Raw genomic sequence first — 22,688 nt, forward strand, 5'->3', positions numbered from 1 at the left:
AGACCTTGGTTAGTTTCTTGCCATAAAGTTTACTCTCTATCACATCGTATATTTAGATATATGTACGAAGTATTAAATATAGACTAAAAAATAACTAATTGTACAGATTACGACTACTTTGCGAGACGAATTTTTTAAACCGAATTAGTCCATGATTTGACAATGATGTGCTACAGTAAACCATGTGCTAATAATAGATTAATTAGGCTCAATAAATTCGTCTCGAGGATTACTGATGACTTCTATAATTTGTTTTATTATTACTATCCGAATACTCCCATATAATACCTGATATGCCCCTGAATTTAAAAAACCACCTTAGTCAGCGTAAATCTCAGCCCAGGTGGTTGGGGGATAACTGAAAGGCAGGCCGCTTACCCGCTTTGCTCACCAAAAAGGGGCTTTTCGGGAAACAGAAAGCTCCACTACTTTTTGTTAGGACAAGACCCACCCCCATGCCATCCATCCTTGGGGCTGCCTATATAACCAACAGTGCCGAAGCAAAAACATCCACTCTGCACCAGCAATCCAGCATCGCAGCTCCTCACTCCATTGCCCGCTGCAATCTGTCAACAATAACCAGCTGTTAGTTAGTCCAAGCTTCAACAACTTGTCCGAGAAATCGCCGTGCTCTTCTCTCTATCGCGCTGCTGATCACTGCAGCAGCCGGCCTCAGCTGCCAAAAAGGCGAGTAGAGTACAACTCGCTGTTCTGGAGCTTTGACTCGCTGCTCGCTCTCTCTCGGTTGTCTTCACTGTTTCTGCTGCGTGCTGACGGAAAGCTGCTGGCTGCTGCTCTTGCTCGCAGTCGTACGTCGTCTACCTCGGCGGTCACTCGCATGGCCGGGCGGGCGCGGCGCTGGCGTCCTGCCGGGAGCGCGCCAGGAGGTCGCACTACGCGCTCCTGGGCTCCGTCCTGCGCAGCGAGGCCAGGGCCAGGGACGCCATCTTCTACTCCTACACCCGCTACATCAACGGCTTCGCCGCGACGCTGGAGGAGGACGAGGCGGCGGCGGTCTCCAGTACGTCTGGGCTCGCTCGTGTTCGATCTCTCTTCTCCGGCCGTCGCCGCCGTTACACTACTGTGATTAATTATTCTCCCTTGACGACGATGGCAGGGCATCCGCGCGTGGTCTCGGTGTTCCCGAACCGAGGCCACCCGCTGCACACGACGCGGTCCTGGGAGTTCCTCGGGATGGAGGAGGAGGGTGGCCGGGTGAGGCCCGGCTCCATCTGGGCCAAGGCAAAGTTCGGCGAAGGCGTCGTCATCTCGACACCGGTAACGCGCTCACCTTCATGCTCATGGTCTCTTCAGCTTTTCACCGCGATTTGCTACGTTCGGGCGCTCGCCCGTGCCTCTCACTGGCCGAGGTGTTGGAGATTAGAGCCACGGAACTAATAGCACTATAGATTAGTACTAGAACACTTCCAAAACAATCCTCTTCACCTTCATGCTTAAGGAAGATCGATGTGTATGGGTAAAGACCAAAAAACCAGTCCAAATCCTGCTGCGCCAGCTCATCGACACATCACACAAGGCCAGCCCGTGTAAGTGTAAGCCGGAGAAGGAGTGCAGCAGCAGCGGCGACTGCCGTGCTTCTGTGGTTCTGTTGGCTTGTGAGGCGCGCAGAGGCGGCACCAGCACGGCAGCGGGTGCAATCAGAATCTGGGCAGACGCAGACGCTGCTGGGCTAGCTTGCGCTTCGCGATGAGTTTTGTTTGTGTGCCGGTGGAGTGGAGCGGAGGGCACAGCGCACCGCACGCAGAGCGATTGGGGTCTTCCGTTCCACACGGCTGCCAGCGTCCGCTGCCTGCCGCGGCTTTCATGGCTTTTCGACAGTTTTTCTGGGGGAGTTGTGGCTGTGGCTTCTCGGGCTCGGAGGAGCTGCTGTGTGCAGCTCAAGCAATCGAGAACTTGCTTGGCTTTTACTGTAGGACAGGATAGTAGGACTGTACCACGTAGGAGCAACAAGATTACAAGAAACCAAACGTGGTGCTATCTGCCTATCTCCGGCTCGTTGCTACAGTGTACAGTGTACTATAGCTAATACAGCTAAAAAAATGTAGCTAGATTGCGAGGAGAATTGAAGTAGAGGCCGGCGTAGAGCTAGAGGAGGCTGGAGCTCCGACGAATAAGGCCTAGTCATGAATTAGCGTTTTGCGAACAAATACTTCCAGGGCAATGCTACGGTACTTTCATGATAAAGGGCTTAGCATGTCAGATGGAGAAGCAACGTACTACAGGGCTGCTAGTACATGTACGTGGCCGAGCTCGTGAAAGCAGGCAGTGATGGCGGTCTTCAAAGCACGGAAATGGCTTTTTTGCACGGCTGCGGCTGCCGCAGCCGTAGCCCAGAGGCGCACAGAGTCGTACGTCCCTCAGTCCCTGGGGGCGCCACGGGTAGGAACGGTGGCTGGCAGGGAATCCCGCATGTGGAGTCAAGTCCGATCCACCGGCTGGGCTGCTCCCTCCTTCCCTCCGCAGCTGCAGATCGACTGCCGTGACCCGTGCGCGGGCTACGGGGATTACATTTACAGTATTCGCGGGGCCATGCCCGCGTGCGACGAGATGGTTAAACAAGGCCGTGTTGCTCGTGCTCTTGTGCAGGGGTGTGGCCGGAGGCCGGCAGCTTCAGGGACGATGGCATGGGCCCGGCGCCGGCCGGGTGGCGGGGAATCTGCCAGGACCAGCAGGCCTCTGACGACGCGCAGGTTCGCTGCAACAGGTCTGTCTCCCCCTTCCCCGCTCTCTTCTCGCTGCATTGCTTGCTTCGCTCGCACCCCATCCATGGCATGCAGCCGATGCCTCGGGTCTCGGCCGCCGCGCGCTTCATTAACCTGTGTGCCTTCGTTGGCACCGTCGTGGCTACCTGCTACCCAGAGTAGTAAACAAACATCCGCGCCATTATCCTTGTGGGAGTTGCTCCTGTCCTGTGATCATCGTGTTTCTTTAACCCGTGCGTAGCGTGGCAATGACAGTGTCTCTTTGACTCGTGTTTGTCCTGGTTTGGTAGAGCACGGCGTTGTAGAGCGTAAACTAAACAATAGGCGGCAGAACAGTCGCGTCGGTTTCAGAGACTTTGTTTAGGCTTCCTCTGCCAACTGCCTCTATTGTCTATTCAACTCCAATAGGCTTACCAAAGTCGCTCTGTTACGACTCATCATCACAAGCAAGTGCGACGCCCTAGTTGGCTCTTTACATGTATATACTCACTTATCTAAGTGTATACAAGTGAATCACTTATGTAAGTGTACAAGCAATGACGAAGCCAGAAAAAAATTTAGGAGGGGCTGAACAAAAGAATAGAGGTTTTTTTATCTTCTCTTAACCTTAGCCCCTCCTACCTAATATATATATATATATATATATATATATATATATATATATATATATATATATATATGCATAAAATTTTAAGAGAGGACTTAGGGGGCTCCACGTGCTCAGGATCGGTAGGGAGAGCTAGAGCCCCTCTAGCCCCACCGCTGGCTTCGTCACTGTGTACAAGTGGATCACATTGCGACGCCCTATATTGGCCCATTGGCGCATGTTACTCCTGCCATATACAAAATATGTGTCAGTTGAATTAAAATCTGAAAATGAGCCAACGGTTGATTGCACATCCTATTGCTTAATCCACTGAAAACAAGGATGTCTAGCAAGGGGTTTTTTAAGATCTCCAACATGTTCCGTGGGTTTATGGACTGTTTGGATCCCCTTCTAAACTTTAGAGCTAAAGTTTCTAAACAAGTGGTCTAAACTTTGCTCTCCACTTTACGTTAGAGCTTTAGATCTTAAAACTGCACTAAAGTGCTCCAAAAGTTTAGAGGATATGATCCAAACAGACCTTTAGAACATCTCTCAGGAGTAAGGAGGAAGTTAAGCCTCATGGGGAGGAGGGGGGAAAATTAAATGCATACAGTATGCATGCTGCTTCAATGTATACCCCTCCTGATCTGCTGCCTCGTGTACAAACAAAATAATCAAACGCCCTGCCCATGATTGACGTGGTCCATGTAGACCACGGAATGCAGCCTGATACCTACTGTTGGATCATGAGGTGGGAACACGTGGCAGCAGATTAGGAGGGGTATGCATTGAAGCTGCATGCATACTGGATGCATGCAATTTTTTTCGGGGAGGTGAGCAATACGTGGAGTGGAGAGGACCGTTAGTTGGTGGATGATGTCGATGGCAAAGGGTCTAGGGTTTATGGCATACAAACTAATGGAGAAATCCAAAGAAATTGTGACGCAAGACAAGCAGCCTGTTCGGCTAGAGTGAAACGATCGTAAATTTTCAGCCGGAACAGTATTTTTCTCTCACACAAACCAGCCAGCAGTACTTCTTCACGAACCAGTAACGAACCAGTCCAGCCAAACGAACAGGCTGAAGATCTATACGACCCAAATGACATAAAAGGCCATGTTCGTTTCGCTGAAATTTAGCTATTGTTGATGCTGATTTATTATGAGATCGAGGAAAACACCGTTCCTTCGCTGAAAAATACTTGTGAAGTAGTGCCGAAAAATAGGGCGAAAATAAAGTAGCACCTCCCGTACAAAATCCCATGAGCCACAATTCCAATTCCTTTCCATATGTTACTGTGCATCTGGTTGTAGCACAGTGTAGCGCAGACGGCAGAGCTGGCTGGTCCGATCACGCGGCCTGTTCGCTTGCTCGTAAACGATCATAAATTTTCAGCCGGGAACAGTATTTTTCTCTCACACCAAACCAGCCAGCAGTAAATAATCCACGATCGTTTACGACCTCCCGAACAGGCTGCGGATCCCCGGCCCTTTTGCTGTTGCACCACAGATTGCTGTCATAATTCTGCAAACATTTTAGGGTCCAAGCTGCCTCCGACCCTACTACATTAGGACATCTGAAGATTTCGACCTCTTTGCCGTGCGCTTTCCCATGATTACATGATTACATGACTGGATGATCCGATCACCCCTTTCCTCTCGGGGGCCGTGCTCCCTTCGTGCCAAATCCGCCTTGTCCTGTGCGTCTAGTTTGAGTGAGCGGCTCGGTGCTGGCCAACGATGAGGCTAGCGGGAACGAGATGATCGCCGACGCACACGTTCTCCCTGCCACGCACATCACCTACGCGGCTACGCTGATGGAGTCAAGCTTTTGGCCTACCTGAACTCTACAAGGTTCGTTTATTTAATTTTTATTTGGACACTAACACAACTGGCCTATTAGCTCAGTTGGTTAGAGCGTCGTGCTAATAACGCGAAGGTCGCAGGTTCGAGACCTGCATGGGCCAAATATTTTTTTGTTAACACCCTTTTTTTTCCTTTTTTTTTATGATCCATTTGTCCATTTCGGCCCTTTTTTATTTTGGCCCAGTTACCCATTTTGGCCTAATGCCTCAGCCCTTTTTCGATGGTCCACAGTCCAGTTGCCCATTTTGGCCTAATGTGTGAGCTCCCCCGTCCTGTCGTGCAGATCGGCATCCGGCTACATGACCGTCCCCTACACCGCACTGGACACGAAGCCGGCGCCGTTCATGGCCGCCTTCTCGTCGCAGGGGCCCAACACCGTCACACCTCAGATCCTCAAGGTACAAACATTATTTTCCTAGTGATCAATCGCCAAGCGCTACATCTGCACATGGAAAGATAGGCATAATAAAATCAGGAGGTTAAGACAAACGTCATTGCTAGCCCCGGATGCCCGGATGGACCGCATTGGGACGCCGGTGCCAGCACCCGTTTCCCATGCCTGCACCCCGGTGCGCCCACGCAGGGGCCGTGCCACCCACGCGGGGTCGTGCCACCCACCCGACGGACAACACGCGGAGACCGCTCATGCCTCGTACGTTTTCCACGTGCATGCAGGCATGGACAGTCTGGCCCACTCGGCTATGCCCAGCAGTTGCAGCAGACGACTGCGGTAACTGGTCCTATTGCAACATGTGCGATACCAGATCTACTTTTGTAACATCCGGATCAAATAATTGCAACATACGTCCGAAACAATTGAAACACTTGCGACGTATATCTGAAACACTTGTAAAACACCTGAAAACAAACGCATGCAACATTCAGATCTACTTTTGCAACATCTAGATAAAACACTTACAACATACGTATGAAACACTTAAAATAAACACTTGCAACATGCATGTTATGCAACATCCAAATATACTTTTGTAACATCCAAATGAAACACTTGAAACATACGTCTGAAACAACTGAAACACTTGAAACATATATTTGCAACATGCGTATATAGCCATTGCAACATACGCAACATTCAAATGAAACACTTGAAAACATACTTCTGAAACACTTAAAACATGACATCGCCGGCAGCTACGGCCTACCTAGTAGAGAACTGTGGCAGCCAGCAAGCGGTGCTTGGGTGCAGTGGAAAGGGAGGATGACGGCATATAAGCGGCTGGCTGCGGTGAAGAACGTTGCGCTAGTGCAGTCACCGTGGACCACGCCACGTCGGCTCAGAGAACTCGGCGTGGTGAGTGGCTGTGGGGAGATAGGAAGGCAGGCGGCGGCGCTCGAGCGTGGTGCAACACATCGCCGTGTTGTGGGCGCGACAGCGCAGTGGCGGTGGAGCACACCGCGATGGTACGAGCATGGCGGCGATTCGAGAATGGGTTTGAGACTGGATGCAGGCGCAGCGACCATTCAGGAGGAAAGTGAGAGCGGAGATTTTTTATTTTGAGCAACGCGAGATTGGTGTGTTCATGCAGATGGCAATGTGGGCCGTTCTGAAAGTGCAATCAAGCCCTAATTGTGGGTTTTGGTGATAATGACCACGCAATTAGAGAACTAATAAGATTTATCGAAGGAACCCCCAATTACAAATGTAGATGGCTTCAAACTCAAAGAAGGTTTAAATTCTTTTATATTCTGAATTTGAGTATAGGAAAAGCCTTACTATAAAGGGGGACATAATGCTTAAGCTAATATGTGCTACCAAGTGCTCAAACATACACATGCATCCTTATATTCACAGCTAAGACAGTCTATACTTCACTCTTACCCTTGTTGTCTTGCGTGGTGCGGTACTACCGCACTTGAAGAGAGGCACTGCGGCACTGCCGCACTTGAGCCACGGCACTGCCACAACTTAAGTGACCGTTGGGGGCTGGAGGGTATTTATACCCTTCCCCTTTCTCCCCAATGGCTCTTTGCCTCTTCTTCCTCACTCCAGCTCGTCCAAAACAGAAAGGAGCCTCTCTCTCTTTCTCCATTAGTGACCTTGAGCCCTCAAGCAAATCTATTGATTTCTCCATCAATTCTTGAGAGAAAAGGGTCCAAAACTCGATTAGAGAGCAACTCCATTGATTCCTCAACTCAAAAGAGCACTTGGTTCATGTTTTGGCCGATGGTTGTGTTTGTTACTCTTGGAGCTTGGCTCCTAACCAGCTAGAGCGTCGCTCGTGGAGCTTGCCAACTTGTGTGGCAGCCCCGAGAGATTTGTAACCATCTCTTGAAGCTAATAAACTCACCCCTCATCTCAAGAGTTAAGTCTCTTGACTTGAGAACGAGGAAGGGTTGGAAAGCCCTAAGCCTTAGTGGCTAACCTCAACAACGTGGAGGTAGGCAAGCTTTGGTGGCGAGCCGAACCACGGAATAAATCATTGTGTCACTTGTGCTTGATTTATATTACTTGCATTTCATATTGTTGGTTGAGGTGATTTTTAGGGTTTCTAGTCGATCTACTTTTGTGTGGTGTTCCTACAACTTTTAGCTCTTGATATGTGACTATCATACCTACATGGCGGATACCATAGAATGGGGTACCCCGAGCATATATCGAAAAGAATCACTTAGACACCATAAAAAACAAAGCCAAAGGATAAGCCATTTGTTAAACCCCAGCCTCGTCCGAACCCACCGGCTCTTCGCCTCGCTCCTGGCCTCGTACGGGAGGCCTCGGCAGCCTACCAAATCTCCGCCTCGCGCAAGGCCTCGCGTAGAGGGGCCTCGACAGGGAACCGATTCTTCGTCTCGCCCGAGGCCCCGCGCGTAAGGCCTTGGACGAGATGTCGATTCTCCATCTCGCTCGGAGCTGACTTGGCAATGACCCGTCGCTTCTGCCTCGGCCAGTCTCCTCGACAACGCGTCGCGTCCCATTAACGCACTAACCACCCCCGCAATATCAGCCGGACAACGGCTCGACACTGCGGAGCGGCCGACGGGACGGGAAGTCACGTCAATGCCATGCCGTCCTGGACAGGGCATGGTGGGGATTACCGTCCACTGTGCTCTGGTGCTGTGCCCATGATCAGCGCATGCACTACACTGTGCCACCTAACCCCCACCCCAGAGACAACGTGGCATGGGGGGTCAAGTCCGGGTCACCATAGCCTCGGAATCAGTGTACGACACCAACTACTCCCTCCAAGCCTCGGCAATCCACTTCAGGATCTCGGCAACCCTGGGATTCACGTCTGCCGAGCCTCCCACGATGGCTCGGCCTCAGCACCAACTGAGCCTCAGCTTCTCGCGTAGTCAACATACAGTGACCAGCGCACCGACCACCACGCCCGCTTCTAGATAACACTGGAGCTCCCACGACGTACAGGACCGGATGTGACCGATGCGTCACCCCAGTACTTCAAGGACGAGACCACTCCGTCACCCACGCTGCCATAGTAATAGGCTACAGGGCTCGAACATGCCGCCTCTGTTTGCACGACGCCGTGCAGCTAGCGCCTGTATCACCCTTGTCCCCCCTTCGAACTATAAAAGGGAGGGACCAGGGCCGTTTCTAGAGAGAGGAGAGGGATGATTAGGCCTATCCCCACATAACGAACTCATAGACGAACGCTCGAGCTTCCCCGCTGTCTGAGATCAACATCTCAAGCAATCCATGCCATTCCATGTAGAGACCTAGGATTAGCTCCCTCTCTCATCCTGCTTGTAACCCCCTACTACGAGCATTTCGGTGCAAGGAATACAAGATCGATCTCTCAAACTGGACGTAGGGTGCTCATTACCCAAACCAGTATAAGCCTTGTGTCTCTTTGCATCACCATCCGAGATTGGGTACATGCAGTACAAATTTACTAGTTGGTTGAGGACCCTCCGGTCCAAAACACCGACACTACAGTAGGCTAAGAAATTTCTCCGATCTAAGTTTCTGTTCACTGATTTTGAACTGTGACTCGAAGTTGTCTGTAGGTGCGGTAGTGCCGCTGTTCTGGTTCAGCAGTGCCGCCCTCCAGAGTCGCAGTGTCGTAGGGTGAATTTGATAAAAGTTTGAGTGTTTGTTTTGACAGGCCTATTCACCCCCACTAGGCCAACCAGAGATCCTACAAGTGGTATCAGAGCAGGTTACCTCATATATGCTTCACCGCGTGAGGTATGGAGTCCGGAGGAGGAACTAGTGCCATGAAACGGGTGGATGTCGACACGAACAGCAGCGAGCTAAGCGCATCGGCAGCAAGCAACACCACGCTACCACATCTTGAGGCTACCAATGCCGAAGGAACTCTCAATGAGAATGAGAGAAGAAGAAGGAAGGAGGCAAGAAAGCTAAAAAAAGAAGCAAGAGAGAAGAAGAAGGAAGAGCAGCGGTTAGAGGGGAAGAAGCAAAGGAAAGAAGAAAGAAGGCTCAAGAGAGAAGAAAGAAGAAAAATAAGAGAAGTTAGGAAGAAGGAAGAAGAAGAGAAGGCAACAAGTGCATCATCAAGCATATCAAGTAGTTCCAAAGATGGATATGATGATGAGTCATACCAAGTGTCGAAGGGGAACAAGAAGGAGAAGAAAGTAAAGGGCAAGGCTGACAACAACAAATATGCCGCCATATCCTTTAACTATTCTTCTATTCCTATGACTAAGCATGATCAGAGGTCTTTCATCAATATGCCCGCGGGCAAGTTACCTCATTTTAATGAGACTAACTTTGCCAAGTGGAAGCACTTGATGAGAGCCTATCTTATAGGTCTTCACCTCAGTATTTGGGAAATTGTTTGCAATAGATTTGAGCCACCGGTTGATCCCAAGAACCCAACACTAGAAGAGATGAGAATCATTCACCTCAATGGTCAAGCCACAAGTGTGTTGCTTAGTGCCTTAGATGGTGATGAGTACAATAGAGTGATTGGAGTTGATGTTGCCAAGCAAATATGGGACACTTTGCACCTAGCACATGAAGGGGTTGACAAAGTGAGAAAGGCAAGAATTAACTTGTTGATGTCAAAGCTCAACCGGTTTGTAATCTTGGATGGAGAGGGGCCACAAGAGATATTTGATAGGTTGATGACAATGGTGGGCATGATTAGAGGCTATGGTTGTGATGAGCTAGATGATCATATAGTTGTTAAGATTATGTTGGAGGCTTATTCACCTAGAAATGAGACCGTGGTGACTCTAATTAGAGACAAGAAGAAGTTTGAGTACTTCACATCAAATGATATACTTGGGAGGATCTTGACCTTTGACATGCAAAGAGAAAAAGCAAATGAGAGGAAGAAACTTGGAGAATTATAAGCAAAGCTAGAGGGCATCAAGATCAAAGATGTAGCTCTCAAGGCCAACAAATCAAGCAAGCAAGGCTCTACAAGCAAGTCCAAGATCAAACAACAAGCTTCAACTAGCAAGCCCAAAGTAAGTAAGCAAGTTCAAGAAAGAGTAGAGACCACATCATCTTCAAGTGAAAGTGAAAATGATGACGATCAATATGAGAAGATTGATGATGTTGCTCTCTTTATGAAGATATTTCACAAGGGGCTAAAGAAGCAAGGCTACAAGGTAGTGAAGAGAAGCTTTTCAAACAAGAAAAAGAGGACATGCTACAATTGTGGAAACACCGATCACTTCATTGTCAAGTGTCCATATGAGATCAAGGACAATAAATATAAGAGGGACAAGATAGAAGAGAAGGCTTATATTGGGCATGAATGGGACTCAACTAGAGAGAGCACAAGTGAGGAGGATGAGAAGGTTGCAACCGTTGCTATTCACAAGTCATCCCCTACACCAAGGCTCTTCAACAATATGTCCGACGATGACTACTACTCCCCTCACATTTGTCTCATGGCAAAGGGTGAGAAGGTAAAATCTAAATCGAAGGCCAAATCTCCTCCACCTCCTAGTGATATCTCTAGTAGTGATATTAGTGATAGCTCTAGTGATGATGAATCTAGTGATGAAGAAATAAACATGATAACTAAAAATTTGGATGGAAAGACCAAATTATTTATCACTAAGATAATAGAGGATTTAGAGAGTGTCCAAGCTGAGCTAAAATCTAGAGAAGAGACTCTTATCCAACAAGAGGATCTCTACATTGCTAGCAAAGAAGCTCTTGCATTAGAGAGAAGTGAGGGGGAATCCTTGCGCAAGGCTTTGGCCAAAGAGCAAGAGGACCATGTTATTACAAAGAAAGCAAATAAAGCTCTCAAGAAAAAGTATTATGACTTGGATGAAAAGCACAAAGAACTTGAGATGCAATATAGCATTCTTTGGGATAGCAACTCACATCTCCCTAAGGCAAAGGAAACCTCTACTCCCTCCACTAGTCAAGGTTGTGGAAAATGTTTTAATCTTGATTTGAATACCTATTTCACTAACCTTGCAAACATGGAGGCTATGAGAAAGGAGATTGCTAGGCTTAATGAAATCATTGAAAAAGGGCATATGGGTGAGACCCAATCCAATGACAAGAAGAATGATGAATCAAAAGGGCTACAAATCAAGCAAGGAAGGCATCCCTCAATCAAGCATGGGCTTGGACACATAAAAGGAGCCAAGACAAATAGAAGAAGGATAGTGAATGACTATGAGTGTGTGTAGTTTGAGAGGAAGGGAAAAAATAGTATAGATCAGCCTGTACAGACCGTGGTAGTGCCATGATGAAGGGCGGTAGTGCTGTGCCCCGCAAAAATAAGAAGGCTAATTCTACTCCTGATCAAACTAAGCCCAAGAAGAAGGTGTACCAGGAGAAACATGTTTTCCAGAAGCCTAAGGAATCAGTGTGGGCCACCAAGAATAAGTATGCCTATCAACCGAAGACTTATGCACCTCGATAAAGCTTGACATCATGCTTTGTTTTGAGGAACAACAGCAGTGGAAAAGTGGTTGTAAAATATGTTGGAAAGAAAACCAACACATATAGTAATACTTCTATTTGGGTTCCTAAGATTCTTGTGACTAACATGTAAGGCCCCAAGTCAAATTGGGGACCTAAATCTAGCAACTAAACTTGTTTTGTAGGCATACTCCTCTGGTGGATCAAGTTGGGTGCTTGATAGTGGATGTACAAATCATATGACCAGAGAAAAGAGTATGTTCTCATCATATTCTCCAATGACGCACTCAAATGAAAATATTTTCTTTGGAGACAATTCAAAAGGGAATGTGATTAGTCTCGGTAAAGTTGCTATAACCCTTGAGCATTCAATTACAAATGTATTACATGTTGATTCGTTGAGTTACAATTTATTGTCCGTTTCTCAATTGTGTGAGATGGGCTACAATTGTCTCTTTTTGGATAAGGGTGTGGAAGTCTTTAGAAGGGAGGAATCCTCTATTGTCTTTACGGGTCAATTAAAGAACAAGCTTTACTTAGTTGATTTCAACAAAAGTAAAGTTAAGCTTAAGACTTGTTTGGTGGCAAAATCTAGCATGGGTTGGCTTTGGCATTGCCGACTAGCCCATGTTGGGATGAGGAACTTGGCCAAACTTCTAAAAGATGAACACATCCTTGGACTAACAAATATTCACTTTGAGAAAGATATGATTTGTAGCGCTTGTCAAGCCGGAAAGCAAGTTGGAGCACCTCACCCACCAAAGAGCATCATGACCACCAAGCAACCATTGGAGCTAATACATATGGATCTCTTTGGACCGGTCGCCTACCTAAGTATTGGGGGTAATAAATATGATCTTGTTATTGTTGATGACTATTCCCGTTTCACTTGGGTATTTTTCTTGCATGACAAGTGCCAAGTTCAAGAGAAGGTGAAGATATTTGTTAGAAGAGCTCAAAAGGAGTTCGGTCTTCCCATCAAGAAATTGAGAAGTGACAATGGGACCGAATTCAAGAATACTCTAATTGAGGAGTTTCTTGATGAAGAGGGCATCAAGCATGAGTTTTCAACTCCATACACCCCTCAACAAAATGGTGTAGTAGAGAGGAAGAACCGTACACTCATTGACATGGTAAGGACAATGCTAGATGAATACAAGACGCCGGACATCTTTTGGTGTGACACCGTTAACATTGCTTGCCATGCCATCAACCGCTTCTACCTACACAAGAAGTTAAAGAAAACCTCATATGAGCTTCTAACCGGTAACAAGTCTAAGGTGTCTTACTTTAGAGTGTTTGGGTGCAAATATTTTATACTTAACAAGAAACCCAAAACCTCTAAGTTTGCACCTAAAGTTGATGAAGGTTTTCTTCTTGGTTATGGATCAAATGAGTATGCCTACCATGTCTTCAACAAAACCTCTGGGAGAGTTGAGATTACAGTAGACGTGACATTTGATGAATCTAATGGCTCTCAAGTAGAGCAAGTTGATTCAAGTGTTGTAGGAAAGGAGGACCCACCTTGTGAAGCAATCAAATAATTGGCAATTAGTGATATTAGATCACAAGAAGATAAAGTCACTGAAGTAGAGGTTCCTCAAGTTGTTGATGCACCAATTTCCACTGATGTACCTGATGCTACACTACAACAAACACCTGCTGCAACTCCAAAGGGCGGCAGTGCCACACCTACATAGTCAGCAGTAGCTAATTTGACTCCAGCTCATGGACAAAACCTACAACCCATATTTGAGCAAGATGATGATGAAGATCCAGAAGATGAACAAGAGGCCATTGAGCATCCAAGGCTAAGGCAAACAATACAACAGGATCATCCTATTGATAACATCCTTGGGAGTCTTCGAAAGGGAGTAACAACTCATTCATATTTAGCAAACTTTTATCAATATTACTCGTTTGTTTCCTTTTTGGAGCCTCTTAAGGTAGAACAAGCACTTGGAGACCCAGATTGGGTGATGGCCATGCAAGAAGAGCTCAATAACTTCAAAAGAAACCAAGTGCGAACTTTAGTGGAATGACCCAATACTAATGTCATTGGCACCAAGTGGGTCTTCCACAATAAGCAAGATGAGAATGGAGTGGTGACAAGGAACAAGGCAAGGTTGGTTGCTCAAGATTTCACTCAAGTAGAGGGCTTAGACTTTGAAGAAACATATGCACTGGTGGCAAGACTTGAAGCAATTCGAATGCTTCTAGCCTATGCCGCTCATCACAACTTCAAGCTATATCAAATGGATGTGAAGAGTGTATTTCTCAATGGCCCTATTCAAGAACTTATCTATGTTGAGCAACCACCGGGCTTTGAAGATCACAAGTTTCCCAACCGTGTCTACAAACTCTAAAAGGCGCTCTATGGGCTTAAGCAAGCACCAAGAGGATGGTATGAATGCTTTAAGGAATTCTTACTTAAACAAGGCTTTGAAATATGCAAAGTCGATCCTACCCTTTCACTACCAAAGTTGGTAAAGATATATTTGTGTGCCAAATATATGTCGATGACATAATATTTGGTAGTACTAATCATTCTTTTTGTGAGGAATTTAGTAGGATCATGACCAAGAGATTCGAGATATCCATGATGGGTGAATTGAGGTTCTTCCTTGGATTTCAAATCAAGCAAGTGAAGGATGGAAATTTTATTAGCCAAATGAAGTACACCCATGATATGCTCAAGAAGTTTGACATGGTGAATGCCAAGCCTATCAAAACTCCCATGCCAATCAATGGACATCTAGATCTCAATGATGAAGGGAAAGCCATGGATACTAAGGTATATCGCTTCATGATCGGCTCTCTACTTTATTTGTGCGCATCTAGGCCCGATATTAAGCTCAGTGTGTGCATGTGTGCTAGATTTCAAGCTAACCCAAAAGAGTGTCACTTAGTGGCCGTTAAGAGAATCTTGAGATATTTAGTACACACTCCTAACCTTGGCTTGTGGTATCCTAAGGGCTCTAGGTTTGATCTACTTGGGTATTGGGATTCCGATTACGCCGGTTGCAAAGTAGATCGAAAAAGCACTTCGGAGACATGTCAATTCCTTGGACGGTCCCTAGTGTCTTAGAGTTCTAAAAAGCAAAATTGTGTAGCCCTTTCCACCGCCGAGGTCGAGTATGTTATAGCCGGTGCATGTTGTGCTCAACTACTTTAGATGAGGCAAAGCCTTCAAGATTTCGGATGTCACTTCACTAAAATCCCACTCTTGTGTGACAATGAAAGTGCCATAAAGTTAGCCAACAATCCCGTAAGCCACTCAAGAACTAAGCACATAGACATCCGACATCATTTCTTGAGAGACCACGAAGCCAAAGGAGATTTCGAAATTCGCCATGTGAGCACCGAAAAGCAACTAGCCGATATCTTCACTAAGCCTCTTGATGAGTCAAGGTTTTGTGCTTTGCGTAGTGAGCTAAATATACTTGATTCTCGTAATGTGGTTTGAACTATAGCACACCTTGATTGATGAACTAGTGTGGATAGGAGAAATGAATTGCAAAAGTTTAAATATTGTGCCTAAAATGTTTATCATAAGAAACAAGTGCATTATGATCATTGTTTGTATTGATTATTTGTTGCTCATCATAGTGTGCTTGAGATATGTGTCCATATCATATATATATATAGAGGTATTTACTTAGTGGCTAAATTTGCTGTACTGGGGAGTGCGGCTATGCCGCGCCTGCCCTGCGGCAGTGCCACGTGTGGCGAGCGGCAGCGCCGCACTTTGAATTTCAACTGGAAATTCAGCCCATATCAGCTGTTACCGTGGGGTCCCACGTCTTATCTCTTATTTACCTAGCCCCCTAGGGTAACCCCTCACCTCTTTCCTCAGTAGCCACCGCCATCGCCTCTTTTCTCCTCCACGCGCGCACAGCCAGCCACCGTCGTCTCCTTGCTGCTGCACCACCGCTCCAGTTGTGCCACCGCCTGCTGCTATTCTTCCTCGCCGACAGCAGCAGCAGCTCTAGCTCATGGACGGCGACATTCTTTTCCTTTCCTCTTCAGTCCACGTGAATCAAGGTGAAACCCTAACCTAATCTCAATCTATGCCATGGAGTTCTATATTTGTTGGAAGATGATTTCCAGTGACTGCATGATTATGGTAGAAACTAGTTTGATGGATGAATTGAATAAAAATAATGATTCATTGGTTGAGCCTCATTTGTACCTGCGGCAGTGCCGCATGTTGGGTGTGGCAGTGCCGCACTCAACAGATTGAACTTGTAAATGCAAATGTTGTTCCATCGATGACTCTCTATTTTGGTTGGATTTGTGCACCAGATTTATTTCTATCTTAAATATGTAGCCACTTTACCTATATTGTAGACAACTCCATGTATTTGTTTAGGTCTACTCATTTTGAGATTGTCTAGTGGTTTAGGAGAATGTTTGAGAAATAGTCTAAATAGTTGAGAAGAATTGAATCATGGGAGAGGTGAAGCACTAGGTGCGGCAGTGCCGCACCCTCTGACCCGATTAGTTCATAGTGCTTTCCTAACTCGAGATTTGAATCATCTCATCTATCCAGAGTGTTTTACAAGTATTCTTCTATACCCCTTATGTACAGTTTCTTATTTGGACCTATATTTGTTTGCATAGATGTCCTCTGGAGGTGATGATGACTGGAGAGGGAAGAGGAAGATGATCGAGCCTCGGGATAAGCAGATGCCTCGTCGTGGTCATGGCAGGACCATAGGGGACAACAGCAGTACAGCAGGCAGAGATGTTGCTAGAGCAGGGGGAGGAGAGAACAGATGATCTAGGATGAGGAGAACTTGGAGAGGGCTAGCCATACTATTCCTCCAGGTGCTTGCCCAGATACTCCACCTCATCTTGAGGAGTTTGACAGGAGCTACATCAGAGAGTTTTCTGAGGATGTGGTTATGAGGCATCCTGTTGACACACGTGCTCATCTCGTGCTCAATTATACGGGAAAGCTGAAGATGGTGGAAGAAGCACGTGAGAACAATCCCTATGAACAGCCAAAGGATTTTGAGATTGACTACAGGTTTTGGAATGAGTTTCATTCCAACTTCTATGTATCTGTGAACTTCGACTGCAAGAAATCCAAGGTTGTAAAGATGCAATATGTTGATTGGGAGGAGATGAAGGGAAAGAATGAGCCAGAATTCAATAAAGTGATCAAGGCTTGTGAGTTGTTTGGCCTCACTGATATTATGAGCTTTAGATATAATTGGAATGAAGAAGTGCTAGCCCAGTTCCATTCCACTTTCTTCTATAACATCTACACTGATGAGATTCACTGGATGACTGAGTCACTTGTGCTTGATTTATATTACTTGCATTTTATATTGTTGGTTGAGGTGATTTCTAGGGTTTCTAGTCGATCTACTTGTGTGTGGTGTTCCTACAACTTCTAGCTCTTGATCTATGATTATCATACCTACAGTAGGCTGAGAAATTTCTTCGATCTAAGTTTTCGTTTACTGATTTTGAACTGTGACTCGAAGTTGTCTGCGGGTGCGGCAGTGCCGCTGTTCTGGTCCGGCAGTGCCACAGTCCGGCAGTGCCACCCTCCAGAGCGGCAGTGCCGCAGGGTGAATTTGATAAAAGTTTGAGTATTTGTTTTAACAGGCCTATTCGCCCCCCCCCCCCTCTAGGCCAACCAGAGATCCTACATGATCGGGTGGGCATCGAGGCCCACCAACGCACGTTCGGACGAAACGGGCGCCCTACCCACAGCATTCCCATAAGACAAAAGGGGTGATCAGAGTATAAAGACGGAACATAAAAAAAGAGAGGATAGTCTGATTCACCATTCTAATCTGGTCGCCCAATTTGAAAATGTCATTGAACTTTAATAACGGATAACATTCACACCATTAACTTTTAAAACCATACAAAATACCATTTCTCATTTCAGAATGGTTTATTAGGTGGTTTTGCTAATGTGGTAGTGGGGTCCACCTATCATTTGGTCTATTTCTTCCTCTTATATAAAAATGTAATTTTTTCATAAAAAATTGTATAAATACTAACTTTGTATTAATGTCGTAGAGTTTGATACGATCTATAACTTTATAGTTGATAATTTTTATAGTTAATATATTTTAGAGGCACAAATATTCGTTTTCAATTGCCAAGTTTTAAAATTTAAATTTTTTAATTTACAAAATAGCCTCGATGTTATATAGTCTATACCAAAGTTTTAGTTCCTAGATCTATAACTTTATAGTTGGCAAATGTTTTATCTAAGATCGTTTAGAGGTCCAAATATTAATTTTGAGTTCTTTATTGTTTTTCACATGATTGTGGTCTGCACTGAAGTTGTAGCTCTCAAAATATTCTAGAACTTGTAGTTAATAATATTTTTATCTAGGCTGTCAACATATACATTACAGTGGGCTAAATTATTTGTTCCTTGTAACGTAACTTGAAATTTGTGGATTCGAAATTTGTAAGAATTTACATGCAGTATATAATTTGGATGGACATCGGATGGAAAGCATGCATCATGCATGTGCATATGCCTATTTCGTTTAGAAGTGTGGACATGTGAAGGTGCAATGGTTGAGGGGCATTTTTGAGACAAAAAGCTTTCAATACTAGAATCCATAGCTAATAGCTACGTAAAATCTAAGGATCCAAACCGATAGGATTTTTATTATCCAGAATCTGGATTCTAGAATCCCATGGCATTCAAACGGGCCCTAACCTGGACAGTGATTTTTTTTGAGAAACAGCCTCCTCCTTTTATTGATCACCAATTATATTACAAACTCCAAACGGAGGAGAGATGAGCCACAGATGCCTACCAAAATCTAAACTAACAGAACTCTTAGCTAACTGATGCGCATCAAAATTCGATTGCCGCCCTTCATGCACAAAATCAACTCTGGCGAAGCTTTCCATTCTTCCCTTGATCTCCAAGATGATAGGGCCATAGCTCCCGAAACCAGCCCCTTGGATACTCCTTGCTGCGTTAGCACAGTCCATCGCCACTCTCACAGTTTGGAGGCCTAGGTCATCTGCGAGAGCGAGGCCTTCACGACATGCAAGTGCTTCAGCCACCTCTGCCTCTGAGAGGCCTTCCAGAACTAGAGCTGAGGCACCCAAGAAAGTGCCTTCTCCATCCCTCGCAATCGCCACCACTGCCGCTCTTCTAGTATTTTTTAACAACGCAGCATCCACATTAATCTTCATGGCTCCGCTGGGTGGCCTAATCCATCACGGGTTGGGTGAAGTCGTTTGCTTCTTCTTCGACTCCGGTTTGATCAGCTCCAGCTCCACGACAAAACGCTCAACAAAGCAGTGAGTGGATAGTGGGCTCTGGAATTGGTCTTCATATATCGCCTTGCGTCTCACGTTCCAGATTGCCCACAAACGCACCACTACCCGTATCATCTCCTCTTACTTTAGATGTTGCAGCAGCTCTCTGCCAGCCATCCCCGCACATCTTCTCCGCTGGCATTGGACACTAGCTCTGCTATCTCAACCTTCTCTAAGCTACAAACACACCTTGCAACATTGCAATCAATCAATGAATGCTGCCATGAGTCCGGTTGCCCACATAGCGAGCAACCACCATGCGGCGCCATGTTTCTGTTGTGACGAACATCCCCAGTTGGTATTGAATTTCGGGCAAGCCTCCACAGAAACACCCGAACTATGGAAGGCACCCCAATCCTCCAAAGCTCACGCCACTCCTTCCTCTCTGACATAGTATCTGAGCGGCCTGCTGAATGCTCCTGCCAAGCCTTTATCTCACTCCGAAGATCAGCACTACACCCCTTGGCGAAGTGGATGGGCGATTTTTCCATATTTATTACTTGTTGTCCAGAAGCTTGACAGTATAAAAAAAATAAACCCTAACATGGACAGTGATGCTACCTACATGCCTCCCACCAGGCCAGCCCACTCACACAGCCCATATGAACGATCTGACTTGGACTTTGCATCTCCACGTAGGCAAGTGACACTCGTAGAAAAGTGACCAGCAACAGCGTAATGCAGCCGTTGCAAAGTGGGACGTGCAAATCCAATCCAACAGAACCGCCTTTCTCGTTTACTCGTCACATCATTAGACATTAGGCAATCTAGGAGGAGCAGTTGTTGACAACACACACTCGGGTGGTGGATTGGCGTAAACGGCACTCGCCACTTTTTCTGGCGAGCGAGCGCTTGACTCGTGAGCACGCGGTGCAGTTCGTGCGTGTGCGTGTGCGTTCGCGTGCCGCGACTGCAATCTGGCCAAACCCACCCATGCCGGTTTCCATGAGCGGCGCCACACGCCAGAGGAAAATTTCAGATCGCCAAACAAACCAACTCCGACCACCGTCCATGTGAGTGTGAGACCGCCGGCGCTAACGGTTGGGCGAACAATCACTTGCCCAAATTACCAATCAACACGTACCCGGATTGATGCCGCGGGCAGGGCGAATCAACACAGATCAGCAGCGGACGGGATAATGATAATATGGTGTCGAGTCTCACTCAGTCTTTAACAAATCGAATTACCAGCCAATCCAAATCGATTGGTTCAAACAAAACCAAACCAAAAATGCAGCAAGCAATTAAAGTCACATGATTCCTATCCTTTTTCCAGGCGGCGGCGGTGAGAGTTCGTCCAACTCCATGGAGAGCGGGCGGGCGGGCGGGGCTGGAATCGGCCAGCAACCAGGCCCTAGATCTCGGAGAAGGGGCGGCGGTCCTTCTAGTACGGCGGCGGGGCGAGGTGGCCGCCGTAGGCGCGGAAGGAGCCGCCGGCGCCGGGGCCGTAGGCGTCCTCCTGGAGGTGGATGTTGCCGGTGAGCTTGTGGAAGCCGCGGGTGTAGATGCCGAAGCCGAAGACGAGGCCGACGGCCACCAGCACCAGCACGATGAGCGTGCAGATGCAGCACGCCTTGCTCGGGCAGCAGCACATCTCGCCGGCTCGCCCTGTCTGTCGCAGTTCTCGCCGCGGGGCGCCCGCCGCTCGGGGACGGAGGAGAGCCGAGGCGCACGGAAAAGGCGAGGCGCTTTTGCTTTTGGCTGTGGGTTGGGTTCGCTCGGGAACAGCGCGCGGCGGGGGTTCCGATCTGGTCTCGTCTCGTCTGGGCGTGCGTGCCCGGACGAGCGGCGAGGCTATAATAAAGGGCGCGGCTGGCTCGCCGAGTTCCGGTCTGATGCGGGAATCGGGTGCGCTCGTCCCGTCGAATTGGTTGGGTTTGGCGGCTGTTTGGGTGGGGTGGACCGTGGACGGGTGGTGGGCTGGTGGCCTCACCTTGGTGAAGGCGGTCCCGTCCCGTGGAGGCGACGCCTCGGCGGCCGTGGCTTGGCTTCGGTTCGGTGGGACGACTCTCTCGGCGGAAAGAGAACCTGCTGCGGGCTCCGTTTCGCGTCGGTCTGGTTTCGGGCTCGGATACGACGTCACGAGGCGCTTCGGCTCGTGCAATAGCGTCGTAGTCTAAATTTTTTTTCTTAAAAAACTTTTAAACTAATAATAATCTTTAACTTTAAAACCATTTAAATTACCTACCCAACCTAGTTAGTTAGGAGTAAAGTGGTTTTAAAAACGGCTGACAAAGTTTTTTTTTAATAAACAACAGGAAATGTCTCTCACCTTTTAAAAGTTGAAACAAATCATAGAAATAGGTTTGGATATGAAGAATCAAATAAAAAATTTAGAACTTATGAAAAAATATATCTAGAAGCTTTAAAAGAATAGATTTATCTCTATAAAAAATATCCAGAAAATTTTAAAAAAAATCTTAAATATTTTAATCAATGCCTGAATATGTTCTAAAAACTTTGCACTACAAAAGTATGAGATGCAACCCGTATGAATGCAACATAGATTAATGTTGAGTGCATTCGTATTGGTTGTGTTTTATGTTTTTTGTTGTGTAAAGTTTTTAAAACACATTTAGACATCAATTAGAAAGTTTTGGGAATTTTTTAGTTGTTTAGAATATTTTTTTTCATCTTATCAATGTTAAATCTAAGTTTTGGAAGATTCTAAAGATGTTTTCATGAACTCTCATTATTTTATTTAGAACATTCTATCTTAATCTATCTCTAAGATTTGCTTTGGAATTTTTAGAAGGTTGGAGACGTTTTCTATGATTTAATAGCTTTACCAGGTTTTACTACATTTTTATAATTAAAACAACCGTCTTCAAAACCACCTTCAAAACAACTTAGGAAGGCCAACATGAATGGTTTTGAGAGTTTAGGGTAAGATATAGTTTTGAAGTTTGATGAATAAAATAAAACTATAAATTAGCTCAGAAAGGTAAAATTAATATTTTGCCCTACATAGATTGTATGAAATAGACTTCTTATAGGCCTTTCTCTCGGTGCGCGGAATGGTCTAATCCTTCGGGTGCGTTACGCCAACAAAAGCCCTTATTTATTGACTACTCTCCTCATAATTAAGCAAAACTTCTAATAAGAGATACTGCACTAGTTAGCTACTTGAGGCTTCTTAAGGGCCAGGAATATCTTACACCTAGTGCAGTATTATCCAGGGTGTACAAGCTCTAAAAAATGGACAGATTTGGTAGGCCGGTGGATGACCTATAACTCCAAGGGGTGGTGTTCTGGTTGCTAAGGTATGGGCGTAGAGGCCTAGGATAGCACAATTAGAGGAGCGTGGGCGGCCTCACTCGATGCCGGCAACAGGGCGGGCGAGGCGGGGTAGAGGCCTCACT

General features: G+C 46.4%; 1 non-coding gene across 1 annotated transcript; it reads left to right on the plus strand.

Annotated features, from left to right (window-relative positions):
* Positions 1-5,201: 5,201 nt before the first annotated feature.
* Positions 5,202-5,275, plus strand: TRNAI-AAU (transfer RNA isoleucine (anticodon AAU)). The gene has a single exon. It is a non-coding gene; the product is annotated as a tRNA-Ile (tRNA).
* Positions 5,276-22,688: the final 17,413 nt, after the last annotated feature.

This window comes from Miscanthus floridulus, chromosome 3 (assembly GCF_019320115.1).
Source record: "Miscanthus floridulus cultivar M001 chromosome 3, ASM1932011v1, whole genome shotgun sequence".
Taxonomy (NCBI): domain Eukaryota; kingdom Viridiplantae; phylum Streptophyta; class Magnoliopsida; order Poales; family Poaceae; genus Miscanthus; species Miscanthus floridulus.